This window comes from Triturus cristatus, chromosome 4_2 (genome assembly GCF_964204655.1).
Source record: "Triturus cristatus chromosome 4_2, aTriCri1.1, whole genome shotgun sequence".
NCBI lineage: Eukaryota > Metazoa > Chordata > Amphibia > Caudata > Salamandridae > Triturus > Triturus cristatus.
In genome coordinates, this window is record NC_140586.1 from 393,874,647 (window position 1) to 393,895,773 (window position 21,127).

The following is a 21,127-nucleotide window of genomic DNA, read 5'->3' on the forward strand; positions in this document are numbered from 1 at the left end:
TTATGACATTCTGCTGCATTCTGTCCATCATTTGTTCTTTTGTATTTGTCACCCTGAGTGGAACAGGTATTCCTAGACGTGGGTCCTGTGCTCTCCATGCCACTGGAGTCAAACTATCCTGGGTGATGAGTAAGCCTGGGCAAAGCACTACGCTACGCTCGCGTAGTTTGCGAAGTTTGCGCTACTTCGCACTACGCGAATTGCACGTAGCACAGTGCGAACACGCGTAGCGTAGTGTTGCGTAGTGCTGCGGTCATTTTTTGCTTGCTCGCGATCCTCAACGTCAAGTTGGCGACCGCGAGCAAGCAAAATGACATCCCGGCGAGACTTTTTCCTTGTTCGGGATCAGCAACATCAAGTTGGCGATTGCGAGCATGGAAAATAAACCTCCCGGCGAGATTCCCAACGCGAGGAGGTCAGGTTTCTCATTGCGAGTGGTCGCGTATGCTCGCGACCGCTCGCGATGAGAAACTACCAGTTCGCGTTGAGAAAGCTGCTGCTCAAGTAAAAATCTACTCGAGCAGCAGAATACTACAGCTCGCACTGTGCAAGATGCCATTTTCAATGATTGCACAGTGCCGGTTGCTTGTCCGCACTGTGCAATCATTGAAAACGACATCTGGCACAGTGCGAACAAGGTACTACGCAGTTCGCGAAGTGCTACGCGTAGCTCGCGTAGTGCGAACTGCACTTTGCGTAGCTTCGCGAAGTAGCACTTCAATTGTTCTTTTGCATTTGTCACCCCGAGTGGGAAGGGTATGCCCAGACGTGGGTCCTGTGCTCTCCATGCCACTGCAGTCAAACTATCCTGGCTGATGAGGGCTGAAAGCCCGAAACCAGTCCTAGGATGCTTCTTTCCAGTCCAGGGAGGACCTGGCTTGGCAGTTCAGGCAGGACTGTTCCCATTGGGCGCAGGATCAAGAGTGATTTGCATATGGCTGGGTCCAATCTGGTGTGGCATGGTGAGCAAAAATACGTTGGATTTAGGCCCAGATCTCTGTACTGGGGTGAATGATTGACATTGTACTGCATTCTGTCCATCAGTTGTTCTTTTGCATTTGTCACCCGAGTGGGTCGAGTATACCCAGACGTGGGTCCCGTGCTCTCCATGTTACTGGAGTCAACCTATCCAGGCTGATGAGGGCTTAAAACCCGAAACCGGTCCTAGGATGCTTGTTTCCAGTCCAGGGAGGACCTGGCCTGGCAGTTCGGGCTGTACTGTTCCCATTGGGCGCAGGGTCAACACTGATTTGCATATGGCTGGGTCCAAACTAGAATGGCATGGTGAGCAAAAAAACGATGGATTTAGGCCCAGATCTTTGTACTGGGGTGAATGTATGACATTGTGCTGCATTCTGTCCATCAATTGTTCTTTTGCATTTGTCACCCCGAGTGGGATGGGTATCGCCAGACATGGGTCCGGTGCTCTCCATGCCACTGGAGTCTAGTTATCCTGGCTGATGAGGACTGAAAGCCCGAAACTGGTCCTAGGATGCTTGTTTCCAGTCCAGGGAGGACCTGGCCTGGCAGTTTGGGCTGGACTGTTCCCATTGGGCGCAGGATCAAAACTGATTTGCATATGGCTGGGTCCAAACTGGAATGGCATGGTGAGCATAACAATTATGGGTTAGGCCCAGATCTCCGTACTGGGGTGAATGTATGACATTGTGCTGTGTTCTGTCCATCAATTGCTCTTTTGCATTTGTCACCCAGAGTGGGAAGGGTGTGCCCAGACATGGTTCCCATGCTCTCCATGTCACTGGAGTTAAGCTATCCTGGCTGATGAGGGCTGAAATCCCAAAACCGGGCCTAGGATGCTTGTTTCCAGTCCAGGGAGGTCCTGGCAGTTCGGGCTGGACGACTGTTCCCATTGGGGACAGGGTCAAGACTGATTTGTATACGGCTGGGTCCAAACTGTAATGGCATGGTGAGCAACAAAACGATGGATGTAGGCCCAGATCGCTGTACTGGGGTGAATGTTTGACATTTTACTGCATTCTGTCCATCGATTTCTTTTTTGCATTTGTCACCTCGAGTGGGACGGGATGCCTAGACTTGGGTCAAGTGCTCTCCATGTCACTGGAGTCAAGCTATCCTGGCTGATATTTATTTATTTTACAGATTTGTAAAGCGCATGGCTGCCCGTAAGCGTCCCAGCGCTAGTGATAAAGAAACCAGGTGCGAGGGAAGCATTACGGGAACAGCCAGCTCTTGAGTGCCCTACGAAATAAGAGTAGGTTGGGCTGGGCTCTGATGTCTGGGGGCAGTGCGTTCCATAACTTGGAAGCATTATATGCAAAGAGTTGACCTCCAGAGCGGGCTTTCTTGATTCTGGGTACGGATGCCTAGTTGCAGTGTGAAGAACGTAACGTTCTCTTGGTGGTATAGGGAGTGATAAGGTTTTTTAAGATGGGTGGAGCCTTACCATGCAGAATTTTATATGTCGTGCAAAGTGCCTTAAATTGTATTCTCTCCTGGATAGGCAGCCAATGCAAGGCGTTCAGGGCAGGTTTGGCTGAACAGCGACGATGGGTTCCTGTGAGAAGACGGGCGGCAGTATTTTGTACTATCTGGAGTTTTGATAGAACTTTTTTAGAATGAGGCAAGGGGGGGGGATCAGCCCTGCATTAGTGTAGTGACACCCGTCTTGGCCCGCTGGTGAAGAAATCAACGGCTGCCTAAGGGGAAGAGTTCGGACAACCTTTTAGTTTCAGGAAGATATTGACCTTTTTTACTATAAGATGGAGAAGAAGAAGATTCTTGGTGCGACAAGTTTTATTATCATTGTGGCTATTGTTGGTATAACCACATGGTTTGTTGAGGATGTGACTCCTGCCCGTGAGTTGCTTGTTTTGACCACTACAGTGCCTGAGGAGCACTATTTTTATACCCTTCCGTATCAAGAATTGAAGCATCGTCAGTCTTATTTGAATAACACTTTCATCCAAATGTTGCATCATACCCATGTCGCTACAAATGCTACGAACTGTTGGATATGTGGTATGATGCCAGCTCATCAGAAGAAAGGAGGAACGCCATTCATACCTCTTCCTTTTTCTCATAATGGCTCTTGTAGAGCATGGTACACTTTGCTTTTTGCCACACGGAAACCTACAGTGGGACGACTACTTTTTAGACTTAATAAGGAATGTCATCAAGATAAAGATGGTTATCCACAAGCGAATGGGACAATATGGGAATGGGAAGAATATCGACCAGACAATGAATCGATCCCCTACATTTTCACGAACACCAGAGACACTACAAGGAATGAACAATTTGTGATTCAAGTGGCACAAGCTCAAGCGGACCTGTGTGTCCAGAGTGTGGGTTATATTCCTGTTGGTGTTAGTGATTGCATTATTGTATTGAACATAGACGGGTTGAATAATAGTACTTTCTTAGCCTCCTATAACACATACTTCGTATGTGGGAATAAGGGTTATTATCGTTTACCAGCTGGCTGGTCCGGAGTATGTTATGTAGCATTCTTATTACCTCCTGTATTCTTGGCACCTGCATCTTATCATAAAGATTTAAAGTTGTTGAATAATGTGACTATAAATAGGTATAAACGTACTCTATCTATTGATGACGTTGATCAAACTGATATTAGCTTGCAGCAGTATATTGATTTTAACTTAGGATTGTTTTTCTTTGTTGGAGCTGCCCTAAATAGTAGGAAAGTTCGAAGATTAACAAGAGTTGTAGAGGCTGTGACAAATCAAACCGCTGCTGCTCTTGGGAATCTTACAGGAGAATTACAAATTACTAGAATTGTTGCATTACAGAATCGTATGGTATTAGATGTTATGTTAGCTGACCGAGGTGGAGCATGTAAAATTATTGGAAGTAGTTGTTGTGTGTTTATTCCTGACCACACGCCATCAGTTTATAATGCTATCAACAAATTGCATAAAATTGCAGCTGAAATCCAAACAGAAAATGGCACTTGGACCTTTTCTGGATGGTTTTGGGCATTGATCACTACATGGGGGTGGAAGGTTCTGACTGGTCTCTGCATTATTGTGGCAATTTTGTTTTCTTGTTGCATTTGTGTCCAATGTGGTCCTTTACTCTGTTCTCTATGCGTGTCATTTTGTATTCCTGATAAGAAAGCTATTGCCAATGTCACCTATCAGAAACATTTAACTAAAGAGGTAGAAGAGATTATGAAAATTGACAAATATGATGATTATCCTAATAAGCCGGATGTCTTCAGTAAATGCTGAAAGGGTCGTCTGTTGAAAATTAAAACAGCAATATGATTAAGCATTCACTAAAGACATGAATTCCCCTGCCTTGGACCAAGTTTCCCTCCTTATGTTGACTAATGTCTGGACTCCATCTTGTATTGTCGTGTCTCCACGTGCTCAGCACGAGAAGAGTCCTATCTTCTTGTCAGTTGCTCTCATAATCTGCCTAGTAACAGTCTATAAATAGCTCCTTTGTCCGTCTGGCGCATGCCCAGACTTGACCACATCTGTTATCAGTTAGTCCTTGCTTGACCATGTTTCCGCGGGCTTAGGAGTGTGCTAACTCCGCCCACATATTGATTCTGCATCGAAAATGACCATAAAAGGTAATGAATGCTGCTTCATATTGTATCCACCCACTTATGAACCCCTCTGTTGTGTATAAAAGGGGACTGTGTATGCAAGTCCTTTGTGCTACTCTATGCAATACTGAAGAGTGTTGTATGGGTTGTAGGACCACCCTTAAGGGTTAATAAACTCTGTCTTTATACTTTGCAGTTTCCGTGCCAACTTCCTTCTAGCTTTCGTTACAGGAGAGCGAACCCTTGTATTCTGCGGGCCTAGCTGGGGCCTGTATTCATCACTGGGAGCAGGGAGATCGGCCGAAAATTGCCTAATTCTAGTGGGTCCAAGTGCGATTTCTTGATAAGGGCTTTGACAGTTGCTTTTTTCCAGCTAGGTGGAACAACGCCAGAGGTAAGCGAAATGCTAATCAAGTTCGCCAGATAAGGGAGAATGGTAGGCGCAACTAACTTTAGGATGTTTAAGGGTGCGGGATCAGTTGGAGATCCACTTTTGATTGAATATATTATTGGGGAAAGAGTCTCTATTGTCAAGGGGGTGAAGTGGGACAGTTGATATGCTGTAGCATGGGGAATGGAACTAGGCGGATTAGAAATGGAAAGAGCGTCAGATGTTTGTGACGGAAGAGAATTGAGAATGTTTTTAATCTTTGATTCAAAAAATACCGCAAGTGCATTGCATCGGTTAGCTGATGGCTCTACTAAAGGGGGAGGATCCGGTGCTTTGAGAAGTTTTTTAGCAATTTGAAACGTCTCCCTTGATGAGTTGATAGATGATTTGATTTTTTCCTCGAAATATTTGACTTGGGCGATTTTAAGTGCCTTTTTGTAGTTGAGAATGGTCTGTTTATATTAAATTTTTTTAATAGGGTCGACATTTTTTCTCCAGTCTCTTTCCGATTTCTTACAGACTTTTTTTAGAATTCGCATTCCCTGAGTAAACCATGGAGAGGTAATTTTACCTCGGGGCTTACAGGAAGATTTTTTGGGTAGGGTTTTGTCCAGTGACTCTCCTATCCATTTCGAAAACTTAGCGTCGGCATGAATAGGGTTAGAGACAAGATTAGAGGGGGAGTGCTCTAGATTTGCCTTCCATTTTTCTGGGTCTAAGGTAGCCCAAGAGCGAGTGGGCTTATTAGGTAGAGATTTAGGGCGCAGGATGTTGTATAGCTGTCAGTTCAGTGAAATTAAGAAATGGTCAGACCATGGTACTGGAGTATGGTCTAAGATAGTAAGATCATTAATGTTGGCAAAAATAGGATCCAACAGGTGGCCCAGTGAGTGGGTTGGTTGTCTACTTTGTAGCCTAAGCTGAAGGGTTTCAAGGTCTGCTATTAAGTCAGAGGCTGGTTTGACTTCCTTTTTATCAAAGTGAATGTTCAGGTCTCCTAGGATCATAAAAGTGGAGTGGATGGCAGCAAATGTGCAAGTATGTTCCATTAGAGATTCACTGAACTGGCCCATGGGTCCTGGAGGGCGATAGATAAGAATTCCAGACAAAGATCTACATGGGGAGGCTTGAGGGCTGAAATCCCAAAACCGGTGCTAGGATGCTTGTTTCCAGTCCAGGGAGGACCTGGCCTGGCAGTTCGGGCTGTACTGTTCCAATTGGGCGCAGGGTGAACACTGATTTGCATATGGCTGGGTCCAAACTAGAATGGCATGGTGAGAAAAAAACGATGGATTTAGGCCCAGATCTTTGTACTGGGGTGAATGTATGACATTGCGCTGCATTCTCACCATCAATTGTTCTTTTGAACTTGTCACCCCGAGTGGGACGGGTATGCCCAGACGTGGGTCCCGTGCTCTGCATGCCACTGGAGTCAAGCTATCCTGGCTGATGAGGGCTGTAAGCCCGAAACCGGTCCTAGGATGCTTTTTTCCAGTCCGGGTAGGACCTGGCCTGGTAGTTCTGGCTGGACAGTTCTCATTGGGCGCAGGGTCAAGACTGATTTGCATATGGCTGAGTCCAAACTGCGTTGGCATGGTGAGCAAAGCAGCAGTGGATTTAGGCCCAGATTTCTGTACTGGGGTGAATGTATGACATTGTGCTGCATTCTGTCCATCAATTGTTCTTTTGCATTTGTCACCCCGAGCAGGACGGGTATGCCCAGACGTGGGTCTTGTGCTCTCCATGCCACTGGAGTCAAGCTATCCTGGCTGATGAGGGCTGAAATGCAGAAACCAGTGCTAGGATGCTTGTTTCCAGTCCAGGGAGGACCTGGCCTGACAGTTCTGGCTGGACTGTTCCCATTGGGCACAGGGTCAAGACTGATTTGCATATGGCTGGGTCCAAACTGGAATGGCATGGTGAGAAAAAAAACGATGGATTTAGGCCCAGATCTCTGTACTGGGGTGAATGTATGAGATTGTGCTGCATTCTGTCCATCAACTGTTCTTTTGCATTTGTCACCCCGAGTGGGATTTGTATGCCCAGATGTGGGTCCCATGCTCCACATGCCACTGGAGTCAAGCTATCCTCGCTGATGAGGGCTGAAAGCCCGAAAGCGGTCCTAGGATGCTTGTTTCCAGTCCAGGGAGGACCTGGCCTGACAGTTCAGGGTGGACTGTTCCCATTGGGCGCAGGGTCAAGACTGATTTGCATATGACTGGGTCCAAACTGGAATGGCATGGTGAGCAAATAAACAATAGATTTAGGCCCAGATCTCTGTACTGGGGTGAATGTATGACATTGTGCTGCATTCTGTCCATCAATTGTACTTTTGCATTTGGCACAAAATCAATAGCCAAACACAAACCTCACAAACAACATACTCAGAAGTCCAACAAGCCCACAGACGGCCAACGATCAGTGGAAAGGCAATGGGAACCCAGACAGAACAGGAGTCCACAACATTGTCAATCAGGACCAATGCACAGACACCATAACCCAAAACAAACAAGTGCATCATCTCAAAACTATCATGGACACAAAGTGGGATCAATGAGACAATAAGCTAACACAGACATATATACCACACCACCCATCAAGTCAACATGGTGTCATGCTGTACCACATGCATGCACATGCACAATCCTGACAAGTGACAGGTCAAAAATAGGAGGACAAACCACCACTGCACTCAAAACAAGCTCAGGAACAAGAATCCACCTTGCTGCATGTGACAGACATCCAAGTAATGCACACTACAACTGCAACACACATCTGAATGTATCACAATGCACAAACAACTCACAAACAATGTCATGCAAATAGCACATCACACACAGAGCATCTGTCAGCTGAAAGAGCCAACACTGGCCAAACACTGCATACATACACTACAAAAACACAACAGATGCACGTGGCAATGCATCACATTACAAACTCAGCTGGACATTAGGGGATGCACACCAGGCATGTACAAGGCAACATACACTGACAGCACTGCATGCACAACAAGCAGTGTGTGCACACCAACCAAATCAGTAGTACACACATCTCAGTGCCACAAAATGTGCTCCCACAACACAAATCAGCGCAGCACACAAACATCACCACAAACATCACACTCAGGAAGGGTAGCAATACCTCAGTGGACACACATACAGCTAACCCAACACCCACAGATGCACAACTCATGGACACCCAGGTGCAAACAACATGACCAGCGGACTGTGCAAAACAAACAGTTGCACTGCACATGAGCAACCATGACTGCAAACAAGTACAAGAAAATCACACATAACTAATTGGGAAACTGTCATGAGTGGCACATTGGTCCTGTGCACAGATCAGCACCACATAGCATAGTGTAACAAATGAAGTGGTGGGGAGGCACACACACTGCCAACACAAGGGGATAGGTGACATGAGAGGGAAGTGGTGTGTACGTCAGTAGTGGACAGGTAGGAATGTACAATACACACATACATTGGAGGAGTCACTCACAATGGGTAGGCATCAGAGGCAAAGCTAGGGGATGGTATAACGCCACATCTTTCTTTCTCTCCCCTTTTTCTTTCTCTCCCTATCCCTTCTAGGTCACAATCAAGAGGGCATACCAAACTCACTAGTCATAGCCGCTACCCCCAAATAGTTTAGGAGGCGGTTTCTCTCTCCCTTGATTTGTGAGAGGGCCAATGGTACCCCTCTCACACTAATAGGTCCGTGCACTCACTTCACACCACCTTCACTTCTGGTCCTGATGAAACGCCAGGGATCTCTTAGACCAACATAGGCTTGAAACTTGTCGACCTCAGCATAGTTACCCGGGCACATTGCGCTTCCACTGGTAACTCTCAACCTACGGGTTTTTTATCCTGCCAAACGTACCTCATCATTAAAACTCTTCTTTTGGCAACCCTTAGACAGTTTTAATACACACTGCACACACAACCTTCACCCTTCACAGAGGACTTTTACCCACACACCCACATACACCCATCGGCAGTTCTCTAAAAAGATCTCTTCGGGGGACCCATAGAGCATTGCACCACCAGCCTGACGAGGAGCAATTGCCAGATGATGAAGCATGACATCCCCCGGGATGTGTGAGGGCAACAAGAGACAATTTGTGTCTCTCCCCACCTCTATCACAAAGTCCCTAACCTAGTACCCTTCTTCTTCCTCCCCTTCTCCATTCCTTTTTCCTCTGATTTTTTAGTGTGGGTTGACTCTCTGCAACACTCACTCCGGAACAGTGCCCCCCCTTTTGATTACCTCATTAACCTTGCGGAGCACGGGCACTGGACCATTAACAAGCTCCTGGTCCCCCCCTCTCTTTTTTGACTTGATAACTCTACATCTCTCAAACCATACTGGATCTGAAAATGGCTCAAGTGACTGCAATGCATGAGAAAACTCACCCACAATGTCAGTGTGGCTGAGCAGGTATGCACAGTGAGCACACACAGTAACAAGACACATGGCTAATCTACAAAACACAACACAGACTTGGCTGTCTCACACTCTGCTTACTCACAACTGGCAGCAACAACAAGTAGGTGTCCCCCAGGAGTGAAAGGATACACCAACACACTGCACAGTGCACAACCTACAACTCCTACATGTGCACACAATCAGAAGCACAGGGCTGACAAATCAAACAAACAGGCACTCAGCCCCTGGGTCATACATGTGTGCAGTTGGCATTGCAGGGGCACACACACATCAACACTACTGACAAAGTCACCCCCTTCACACTGCACACTTCATGACCACTTAAGTGCACACATTTAAATGTGCCTATGTGACAAGGAAGACAGGCCATACACCAACACTGCTGTTCATACATCAAGAAAGATCACACAGACATGATGGACTCTGGCCAGCCTGCCTTCAATCCTGTGGATACAATCCCCCTCTGTACTGGCAGTGCATCCATACATGACATGTGCACAATTTAGCAAACCTGAACAAAAAATGATTAGGATAACAATAGGTCATCACAAACAACCATCATTGCATCCCCAAGCCTCAGAGTCAAGAAGAACGGAAGTGACTGTCACCTCTGCCAAACTCTGAAAAAGTGAATCAAGCCATTGGCAATGTTAAAGTAGCATACAGAGCATGCGTCACATTAAACCATGCCCATACAGAAAACCATTTATTTAGCAAGGACACTGACAAAGCAGGCAACAGGAGTAACTGTCTTTATTACTTATTACACAGATAGGCATCAAAAGTAGACAAGAGCAAGACCAGTGGCCAGTCCACAGTTCAAAGTAGGCGCATGTGTGCATGAGAAGCTGCACAGGGAATGAGCATCCAAAGTGATGAACAGCAAGGCCATTGGTCAGTACAAAGTGAAAAGTAGGTGCATGAGAACCTGCACAGCGAATGGGCAAACACAGTAATAAACAGCAAGGTCAGTGGCCAGTCGATACTTCAAAGTAGGCACATATGTGCATGAGAACCTGCACAGGGAATCAGCAAACACAGGAAAGAACAGCAAGGCCAGTGGCCAGTCCACAGTTCAAAGTAGGCACATGTGTGCATGGGAAGCTGCACATGGAATGGGCATCCAAAGTGATGAACAGCAAGGCCATTGTCCAGTACAAATGGCAAAGTAGGTACATGAGAACCTGCACAGGGAATGGGCATCCAAAGTGATGAACAGAAAGGCCATTGGCCAGTACAAAGTGCAAAGTAGGTACATGAGAACCTGCAGAGGGAATGGGCAAACACAGAAATGAACAGCAAGGCCAGTGGCGAGTCCATACTTCAAAGTAGGCACATGTGTGCATGAGAACCTGCACAGGGAATGGGAACACAGGAATGAACAGCAAGGCCAGTGGCCAGCCCATACTTCAAAGTAGGCACATGTGTGCATGAGAACCTGCACAGGGAATGGGCAAACAGAGGAATGAACAGCAAGGCCAGTGGCCAGTCCACAGTTCAAAGTAGGCACATGTGTGCATGAGAAGCTGCACAGGGAATGGGCAAACACAGGAATGAACAGCAAGGCCAGTGTCCAGTCTACAGTTCAAAGTAGGCACATGTGTGCATGAGACCCTGCACAGGGAATGGGTGAGGCTGTACACTGCCATGGTCAGCAACAAAGCTAGGGGGATAACAATGGGCAGTTCAGGCACCGCTGTGGGAGAGACAGGTGTGTGAGGGGATCTTTGCCTCAGACTTGGCTGTCAGTCGGACTAGGAGGTGGCTGAGTGTCGGGGACAATTGGAGGACTGGACCTGGGAGAGAAGACCAGCTGAGGTAGAGGCATCAGTGGCTTTGGGAGCGGGAGGGCTGCTTCGACCAGGTGGTATTGTGGCACGTGGAGGCGGAGACATGCTTCCATGAGACACAGTGTGGGTGGGAGGATGTGGAGGGGTGCCTTTCCACTTCTAGGGGGACTCGATATGGAATTTTGGTCTTGGTAGGAGTGGGAGGTGGGGCAGGCACAAAAGGCACACTCTCCACCAAAGCTGCATCAGGTGCAGCCACTGGCCTTCCCTCTGGGGACCTGCTGGATCTGGCGGTACGCTTGGTCTGGCCTTGCCTTTTCCCCTTCATCCCCTGTAGACCATGTGAACCCCCTACAGTGCCCTCCGTTCCCTGCTTCACAGGGATATGGATGGGAGTTGAGGTTGTGGGTGAATCTGCCTTGGAGGGCTGTTTCTGTGGACTCTTAGCAGGCACCAGCTTCACAGCAGGCACACTAACTGTCTGCTTGTCTTTGGGAGATGCTTTTGGGAGAGGAGTGTCCTTGGATGGAATGCTTTTGAGGCATGTGAGCCTGAGGCCTGCTTCTTGGCTTGATGCCCCTGAGTGTCACCTGAAGGGCTCTTGCCTTTGCACTCTGGGGTGACTTTGGTTTGTTTGGGGGATGGTATCTGCGCTCTGGCCCGCTTGGGGTGCTGATGTTGTGTGCTGCGTGTGGTGTATCTTGAGCCTGTGGGCTGTGGTTTGTGGTCACTCTCGTCAGATGTAGCCACTGGCACGGGGTGGCTAAAGGGACTGGAGCTGGACTCTGAGCCTGTGACAGCTGAATGGCTGACATCACTGTGGAGGACGAAGACGGGACAGTCCTGTTTAGTCCATCAATGTCTGAATTAATGCCCTCCATGAAGGCAACTACCTGTGCCAACTTCTTGTCATGGTCTAGGAAGGCATTAAAGAGAGTTGTCTGACCCACACACAGCTGGCGCAAAAGGTCCAAAGCCTCAACACTGAGGGCTGCAGGGGAGACAGGGGCAGGGGCAGTTGTGCCTGGTGGGAAGGACACCCTTCCCTTCTTACTTTTGAAAGCACATGCAGCACTAGTGGAAGTAGCTGGGAGGGTGGGCACTGGACGATGTGTGTTGGAAGAGGAGGCAGATTTCTCACTCCCTGTACCCGCCAACTTAGAGGAGTCACCGCTGGCGTCAGATGACTTTGAGGTTGGTGTCTCCGGCTGTGATTCCTCAAGCACACTCCTGTCTCCCTCCGAGGTGCTGGTCACATCAGTGTCAGTGTGCTCATGTGTAGCAGTCGTGCCTGATGCCTCACCACTGGTGTCCATCCCCTGTCCTTCTGTGAGCTCGGTAGATGCTGCAAGAGACAGAGACGTGCCCTCAGGTTCAGTTTAGTGCGATTCACACAAACATCATATGCAAGCAAAGCACAAAACAAGATGTTGAAACCCCAATGTTGCACACCACCCTGTGCAGTAACATTGTGCAACCTTAATTACAAAGTCAAAAATTGCATGGTATCCTGCAAACTTGGTATAATTGACCTATGTGATGGCCACACAGAAAGTTAGCTTGCCCGTGCCTCCGTGTAACCAGACATACAGATCCCTCTGAGCATACCTAGGTCCCTGTGGGTGAAAAAGATGTGCCTCCCAGCATGTTGTCACAGTCACATATGGAGTCACCATAAGGGGACAACACAATTACAGACTCCAAAATGTCAGTTCGCAATGGCCATGAGCTCATGCCATCCATCATGTTATACTTTGGGGCACAACTACAGTTGCACATTGGTGTCTGATGTGTAGTTCTCACAATTCTGAGGTCAGGCACTGCACACATTAGTGTAAGCACATTCAGATGAGGCACACTGCTGTTCACTGCCATGGGATGTCCCTGACTCCCCCAATGCAGCTGATGCCATAAGGCCACAACTCAGAATGCAACATCAAGGGCCATTACATCAATGACATGAGAAAGTACATGTAGCGAAAATTCATGACTGCTGCACCCAACGCAGAGGCCACTTACAAGCCATTGCATCACACCAGCAACATCACAGAGCTCAGCACTGGCTCAGGCTTGGAATACATGCAGTCACTCACAACCAAAGTCACCCTTCCCAGAATACTCACCCCCAGCTTGCTGCTGATGGTCCTTCAAACGTGCATCCAGCTCTGACTGTGTCACTGCCAAGATGCGTGCCATTATTCGTGTCATGCTCTGGCGCGCCATCCTGCCAGTCCAAGGGAGCAGCCACCGCGTCATCTCTGCCACATTTTTGCTCAGCCCGCAGATGTCATCCCACCTCTTATGACATTGTGTGTGTCATCAGTTAGAGACACCCAGAACCCGCACCTTGCGTGCAATGGCCCTCCATACGGCCTTACGCTGGTGGACTTTGAGCTGCAGGCATGGTAGACAAGAGGAGGAAATGTCAGTGACACTGGGTTATGTACCACTATCTCTCAGTATAGGAGCATGCACAAACTCAGCACAACTTCAAAGATATGTTTAGCAGAGACAATACAGCATGACAGGTAGTACATAAGCATGGGATAATCAAACCAAAATGCATGCAGGTATGAGGGTGGACACAGTACCTGCCCATCACATACACATGCAGAATTCCAACACAGAAAGCAATGTGAAAGAGGCCCACATCTGCTATCCAGTTTGTGAGTGAGCATGACATACATTATTTTGAAAATGATGTGGCGGGCAGACTCACTGTGTCCAACACTGCACACCCCTCAATGTCCTTGCCCTGTGAATGGCTCACTGTGTCATGAATGTCACATTTAGGGACATTATCTCACAATCTCACACCCTTCGAACAAGGTCTGTCAATGCACAGGTCTGAGATAGCCCTTTGATGGAGAGGGTAGCAGACAACCCATATGTCTTACTTTGTCCATTCAGTGATGGGTCCTTGTCAAATTGGGCAGTGACTGTGCAGGCCAGGGTGGCTCACACTGAGGTTTAACGTGGGTCATCAGAAATGTCACAGGCAGGGACAATATGAGAGGGCAAACAGTGCCTATACATGAGAGTCAGTACACATAATGATGAAAATGGGAGGGGGACATTTCAAAAGTACAACAATCTGCTGTGCCACAGGTGAATATCCACCAAGAGTGTCACCCTCTGGCATTTCACTCTTGTGCATAATGCTGACATATCCATGGTGGCAATATTCATTCAGACACGCTTCCATCAGTACCCTCTGGACTGAAACTCTTGGTAATGTCACAGATGAGCCTGTGAAGAACCTCTTGGACCCAAACATCCATTAGCACAGGCAATTTCTATCCTGACTCCAGCTTACCAAACATGCAGTGTCACTGTATGGCTGCAAAAACACGGCATGTCCCTCCCATCCTGATATGCAGCCAGGGAAATGTATAAAATAGGCTACAAGCCCCTTTCCCCAGAAGTCAGCATGCAAGGCAGTGTATCACACAAAGCCACACTCTCAGGCACATACTGCAGCAGATCAACTTCATGTGTGCCCTCCCTGCACTCTCACTTCCACTATGAAACACTTACCATGACATCTGGAGCACCATATAGCCTCCCATACTGTGTGAGCACCTCGTCCACTAGGACCTCCAGCTCCTCTGTGGTGAAGGGACGGGCCCTGATGTTCTCACTCCTCGCCATCACTGGGTCCAGGAGACAGGAACAGCAGCATGTGGTGGTGAGGAGTGTTAGGTAGCAGTGTCTAGGTCCAGGAGACAGGAGCAGCAGCAGTTGGTGGTGAGGAGTGTCAGGCAGCAGTGTCTGGGTCCAGGAGACAGGAGCAGCAGCAGTTGTTGGTGAAGAGTGTCAGGCAGCAGTGTCTGGAAGCATTGGAAATGTGAGGCTCTCTCCCACACATATGTAGCCCCCTGGGGTAGTTTCAGTGGTTCTAAGCTGCTGCAATTGGTGTTCCAGGTCCGTTTTTTCAAATGCATTCCATGACCGGCCCCGCAGTAGCAGAGCACGCATGTCGCAATTTTCAAAATTGCATTAAGCTACTGCGATTGCGGTTCCCTTTGGCTGTAAGGGCTTTGGCATTGGCGGTGACACACCACAGGGGCCAGGCGGTTGCTACCACAGCCTTGCATCTTTCTTGCATCCAATGACCGGCCCCGCGGTTGCGGAGCACGCCTACCGCTATTTTTAACATTGCATTAGGCTACCGCGATTGCGGTTCCCATTGGCTGTAAGGGCTTGGACATTGGCGGTGACACACCGCATTGGCCAGGCGGTCGCTACCGCGATCATGCATCTTTCAATTACATCCAATGACTGGCCCGCGGTGGCGTAGCACGCCTACCGCAATTTTTCAAAATTGCATTAGGGCACCGTGATTGCGGTTCCCATTGGCTGTAAGGGCATGGGCATTGGCGGTGACACACCGCAGGGGCTAGGTGGTTGCTACCATGATATAGCTGATATCCCTTGGTGCCAATGACCGTGATTTGGGTGGCGGAGCATGCCAACCGCCATTTCCCAATGTGTATATCACTACTGCGATTGCCGTTCCCATTGGCTGGAAGGGCATGGGCATTGGTGGTGACACACCGCAGGAGCCAGGCGGTCGCTACCGCGATATGGCTGCTATCCCTTGGTGCCAATGACCGTGATTTGGGTGGCGGAGCATGCCAACCGCCATTTCCCAATGTTTATATCACTACCACGATTGTGGGTCTCATTGGTTGTAAGGGCATGGGCATTGGCGGTGACACACCGCAGGGGCCAGGAGGTCGCTACCGCGATAAGGCTGCTATCCCTTGGTGCCAATGACCGTGATTTGGGTGGCAGAGCATGCCAACTACCATTTCCCAATATGTATATCACTACCATGATTACGGTTCCCATTGGCTGGAAGGGCATGGGCATTGACGGTGACACACCGCAGGGGCCTAGACGGTCACTTCCGTGATATGGGTGCTATCCATTGGTGCCAATGATCGTGATTTGGGTGGCGGAGCACGTTGACAGCACCTATGGACACATCATGCTATGGTAATGGCCAGTTCTCAACAGTGCACAATAGGCACCTGATTCATGGCACAACATAGTGCACACAATGCCAATGTAACATTTAGCCCACTGTTGACTACACATGCCATGTCAGTGCACATGATTGAAAACATTAGCATGTACTCCCTTACATGTCACTTGTGATATTGCTGGGCATGTACAGAGATCAGTGTTGTGATGGACTCTCCAATATGTACACATGTCAATGTGTGATATGGCTAAGCAACACACAGTGGTGAATGTCTGACTACACAATGTGGATATTTCGCTGTGTAGTTTGCTTTGCTCATGTACATATTTGATCTTAATGCACAGACTGTGCTCACTGTGTTGTTGGTGTATGCCCTGTTTGACTTACACAAGAAGGTGTGGCAGGTACAGCAGCTAGGTAGGAGCCAGCAGTGTTGCTGTTTCACACATATGCTGTATGAACTACTGTCAGGGCTGGTTATGCAAGATGTGGACATGTACCTTTCAGCATTCACATAGTCAGATTTAGTTTTGGAGGTACTCACTGTGTGAAAAGTGGAAAAGTATATGACTAGTGTATCTGAAGGTATCCCTACATGTAAGTTGTGCTGTAAGCTGAACTGTGATGCCAGTCATTGTTGGCATTGTTTCAGTCAAAACATAAGATGTTGGACATATCTCATGGTGGATTGCAATGACGTGTCCCCTTTCATCTCACATCGGAGGCGACCAAATGTGCATCGTCCCTTCACAGTGCTGGTGGACATGGAGGATGAGGACATCATACGGAAATTCCATCTGGATCAACCCACCCTACAAGACCTATGTGCTCTGTGCGGCCTCGCAGAACATATCCGACTGCTTTCACACCAACATCTAAGGTGATTGCAGCCCTGCAGTGTTTTGCTACTTGATCATTCCAGTACACGGTGTCCATTGAAGGTGGGATGTCGCAACCTATGTTTAGCATGGTGCTACCTGATGTCCTGTCCGCTATGATGACCTACAAGGACAGATACATCCATTTCCCCAAGAGGCATGAATTGGTGGCTGTGAAGGATGATTTTTATGCCCTTGGGCACATCCCTAATTTTGTTGGTACCATTGACCGCACGCCTGTTGGCCTGGTTCCACCACGGGCACCTGAGCACATCTACAGAAATAGGAAACATTTCCATTCCATCAACGTCTGTGCCTAATTTCCCGGCTCTGCCCATGACTCGTACATCCTGCATAACAGCATTGTGCCACAGCCGATGGCAGATCTACTTCCGGAGCATGCATGGATTGTGGGTGAGTATGCAGAGTCAAGTAGCGTGTGCATGTGTGACATGCTGTCCTCTGCCACAGTTATATCACAAAATCGGTATGTGTATCTCACACCTCAGTGACTCTGCACATCCCAAATGGCCTTGATTGCTGAGCCCACTGCAGTATCTCAGGACCTCGGCTGAAGTCCACTACAATGATGTCCATCGGAGGACACATCGTGCGGTGGAGCTCATCAACCGCTACTTCCCTTGAAGGTGAGTGAAAACGTACAACGGGGCCATTGTCTGCTGATGTTGTTGTTGGTGAAAAGTCCTAGGAGACCTTTGTGACTGCTGCCTGTTGCCTCTGTGCTGGATGCTAATGTTTCTGGGACAGGGCAGTTATGCACAGATACAGGATATCTATGTCGGTACTGTTGCTCATTGTAACATGTGTAGATTGGAGTACCTTAACCCCTTGAGTGCCCCGCCCTTTCCCCCTCCAGTGCCGGGCCTTTCATTAGCGGGTGGGGTCCATGACGAGATAGTCTCGTCATGGGCACAGCGCAACCGCGCTCCATGACGAGACTATCTCGTCATGGGCATAGAAGGGGTTAATGACAAGTGTTGTGTATTGGCTGTGATGCCACCGCCTGACAAATGAATATTGTTCTCTTGCATTTTCCTAGGTCCCTTCAGCCTCTCATTGCCTACAAACAATCCGTGCTCCTGGTACATTGTAATCATGGTCAACATTGTACGTCTTGTAATAAACATGGAGCAGACACGAAAACATAGGTGTGTAAGGGGTGTTTATTTACAATTGATATTTGTGACAGGGAAGTGAATATTTACAAAAAGGTGAATAGGGAATCAATGAGTTGTCAGTGATGGAAGATGAGACAATCGAGTAGTCACCACATTGATGTGGTGACCCAGTCCAACAAACGGATGCCATTAACCTGGCCGTGTGGGGAAGGACAGTCAACAAAGTCAATGCAATAGTGAAGAGGGATGCCATCATGGCTGGCTCCTTGACTGGCGTTTGGCTGGTGCTTTGCCACGGGATCCTCCCTGGGTTTTCTTTGGACGGCAGGGGGGGCCTCTGCAGTGGGATCAGTGGATTCTGAGGACTCCCCCTCTCTGTGGCCGCATGTCATCCTGCAGGCCACTGGAGGGAGGTGGAGCTGTTGTTTGGGCCACAGGCCTGTCTCTCAGAACCGCCACAAGCTGGCCCAAGAGGTCCACAATTTGGCCCATGCGGGTGTCTATGGACCTTAGCAGCAGGCGGAGCTCACAGGAATCTTCCAGGGCCTGGCCTGTATGTCCCTGGGCTCGTTCATAGGTCCCAAGGACTCTGGAGATGTTGGCCAGTGCTTTGGTCCCAGTGTCCGGTTGTGTTTGACTGCCACTTGCCCTCCCACCTGCCCTGCTGTCACGGACCAGTGGCATCACCACTCTACGCACCTGCCTACTCTCCCTGTCCTCCTAAGTTGGTGGGGTGGGGTGGTCATCCTCTGCGGGAGGGATAGTGTTGCAGGCAGCACTAATGGTGGTGGTGGTGGAGGCCGCACAGGTCATTACAACAGGGGTCACCGCAGTTGTTGTTGCTGATGTGGTGGTGGGGGGACAGTGGGGTCCTGGGACCTGTTGCGTCCTGACATGCCTGATGGCCGGCTTCTTGCTCCACATCCTTGAAATCCAGGGAGTCATCATCAGAGACTCCATGTTCCGGGGGTGGAGACTGGCTCTGCAGGTTGGTGTCGTCATCCTCTGCTGTCAGTTGTTGGTCACCTGTGGGACAGAGGGGAAATGGTCATTGACGTGCACCCCTCAAGCTTGGTGTTAGATGTATCTTATTTACAGGTTATGCACCACACAGTTTACTAGTTCTCACATTGTATGTCTGCACAGTACTGTGCATCATGACATGATGTGGAGGTACATACATAACTTGTCCATGGTGTGACATGTCAATTGATGATACCATGCACCACATGCAAATTTTGGGATTACAAGGACATGTTGTCATCTAACGACTAGCGGCACAACGACTTTATGGGAAGCATCTTCGTTGATTATTCTGCCTGGCAGATGTTACATCTGAGCATGAACTAGCCATTGCTATTTCATGCATACCTTTGTCATGTCATATGCATTGCTTTATTGTACTACAGACCATGCTTGCTTTGTTTTCATATGGTCCTTAAAGCTCTGCCCCCATGGCACTTACACATAGCATTCAGTGCTGTGCATGATTGTGCCCTGAATTTCTTCAACATGTGATTTGGTGAGTCACACTTTGGTTGCTGTGACAGTTACACACGCTTAGCTATCTGCACACTGTAAGTGGCTATTGGATCCGTGTCAATTTTGGTGGGATGTGAGGGCTGGTGTTGTCCTATGGCTCCATGCGTTTTGAGAAGAATGGCGGGGTGCATGCACTGTCTACTTACCTGTTCTGTTGTCACATTTTGGTGAAATTTCTGAGACATCTCTCTGGGTATGTGGTTGAGTGCTACATCCTAGTCAGGGGTGAGACAGGGGGGCCTGGTGGGTGTTGTAGTACAGGCCTCCCACCCCCAAACACCCCTCCCTGGAAAGATGGCTACCTTCCTGTTAGGTAAAGGTGAACAATGCAATGGCTGCCACATGCTTCTGGGTGGGGGGAGTACTCCATCTTGCTAAGCTGTGGAACAAGGGTGCCTGGTGGGAGTTGTAGTGCAGGCCTCCCTCCCCCAAACACCCCGCCCTGGGAAGATGGCTACCTACCTGTTAGATGAAGGTGAACAATGCAATGGCTGCCACATGCTTCTGGGTGGGGGGAGTGCTACATCCTGCTCAGGGTTGGGACAAGGGTGCCTGGTGGGAGTTGTAGTACAGGCCTCCCACCCCCAAACACCCCTCCCTGTGAAGATGGCTACCTACCTGTGAGTTTGGTTGGTGGAATACAATGGCTGCCACATGCTTCTGGGTGGGGGAGTGCTCCATCTTGCTGAGCTGAGGAACAAGGTGGTCTGGTAGGAGTTGTAGTGCAGGCCTCCCACCCCCAAACACCCCTCCCGGGGAAGATGGCTACCTACCTGTTAGGTGAAGGTGAACAATGCAATGGCTGACACATGTGTCTGGGTGGGGGTAGTGCTCCATCATGCTGAGCTGTGGAACAAGGGGGCCTGGTGGGGGTTGTAGTGCTGGCTGCCTGTACACATGCAACCCTGGGAATGTTGTTGGCTACCTTTGGGGTGATTCAGATGGAGTGAATGTTACATCTGTGAGACCTATGTTGGGTATTGTGGTGCAGATGAATGGAAATGAAGCGGTACAAAAGGGGGTGGTGATGGACGGAGTATCAGAACCAATCAAACACTCACACCCAGTCAACAGATCTGGGTTAGATCCATCACCGTTATTTAGCCCACTCTTCCACCCCAGTTCAGACATGGCCATATGCAAATCAGTCTGACCCTGTGCCTCATGGGAACAGTCCAGCCCGAACTGCCAAGCCATGCCTTCCCTGGACCGTAAACAAGCTTCCTAGGACCGGTTTCTGGCATTTCAGCCGTCTTCAGCCAGGCTTGCTTGAATCCAGTGGCAAAGTGAGCAAGGGACTCACGTCTGAGCATACCCTGCCAACTTATGGCGAACAAAGCGGTACAAAAGGGGGTGGTGATGGACGGAGTATCAGAACCAATCAAAC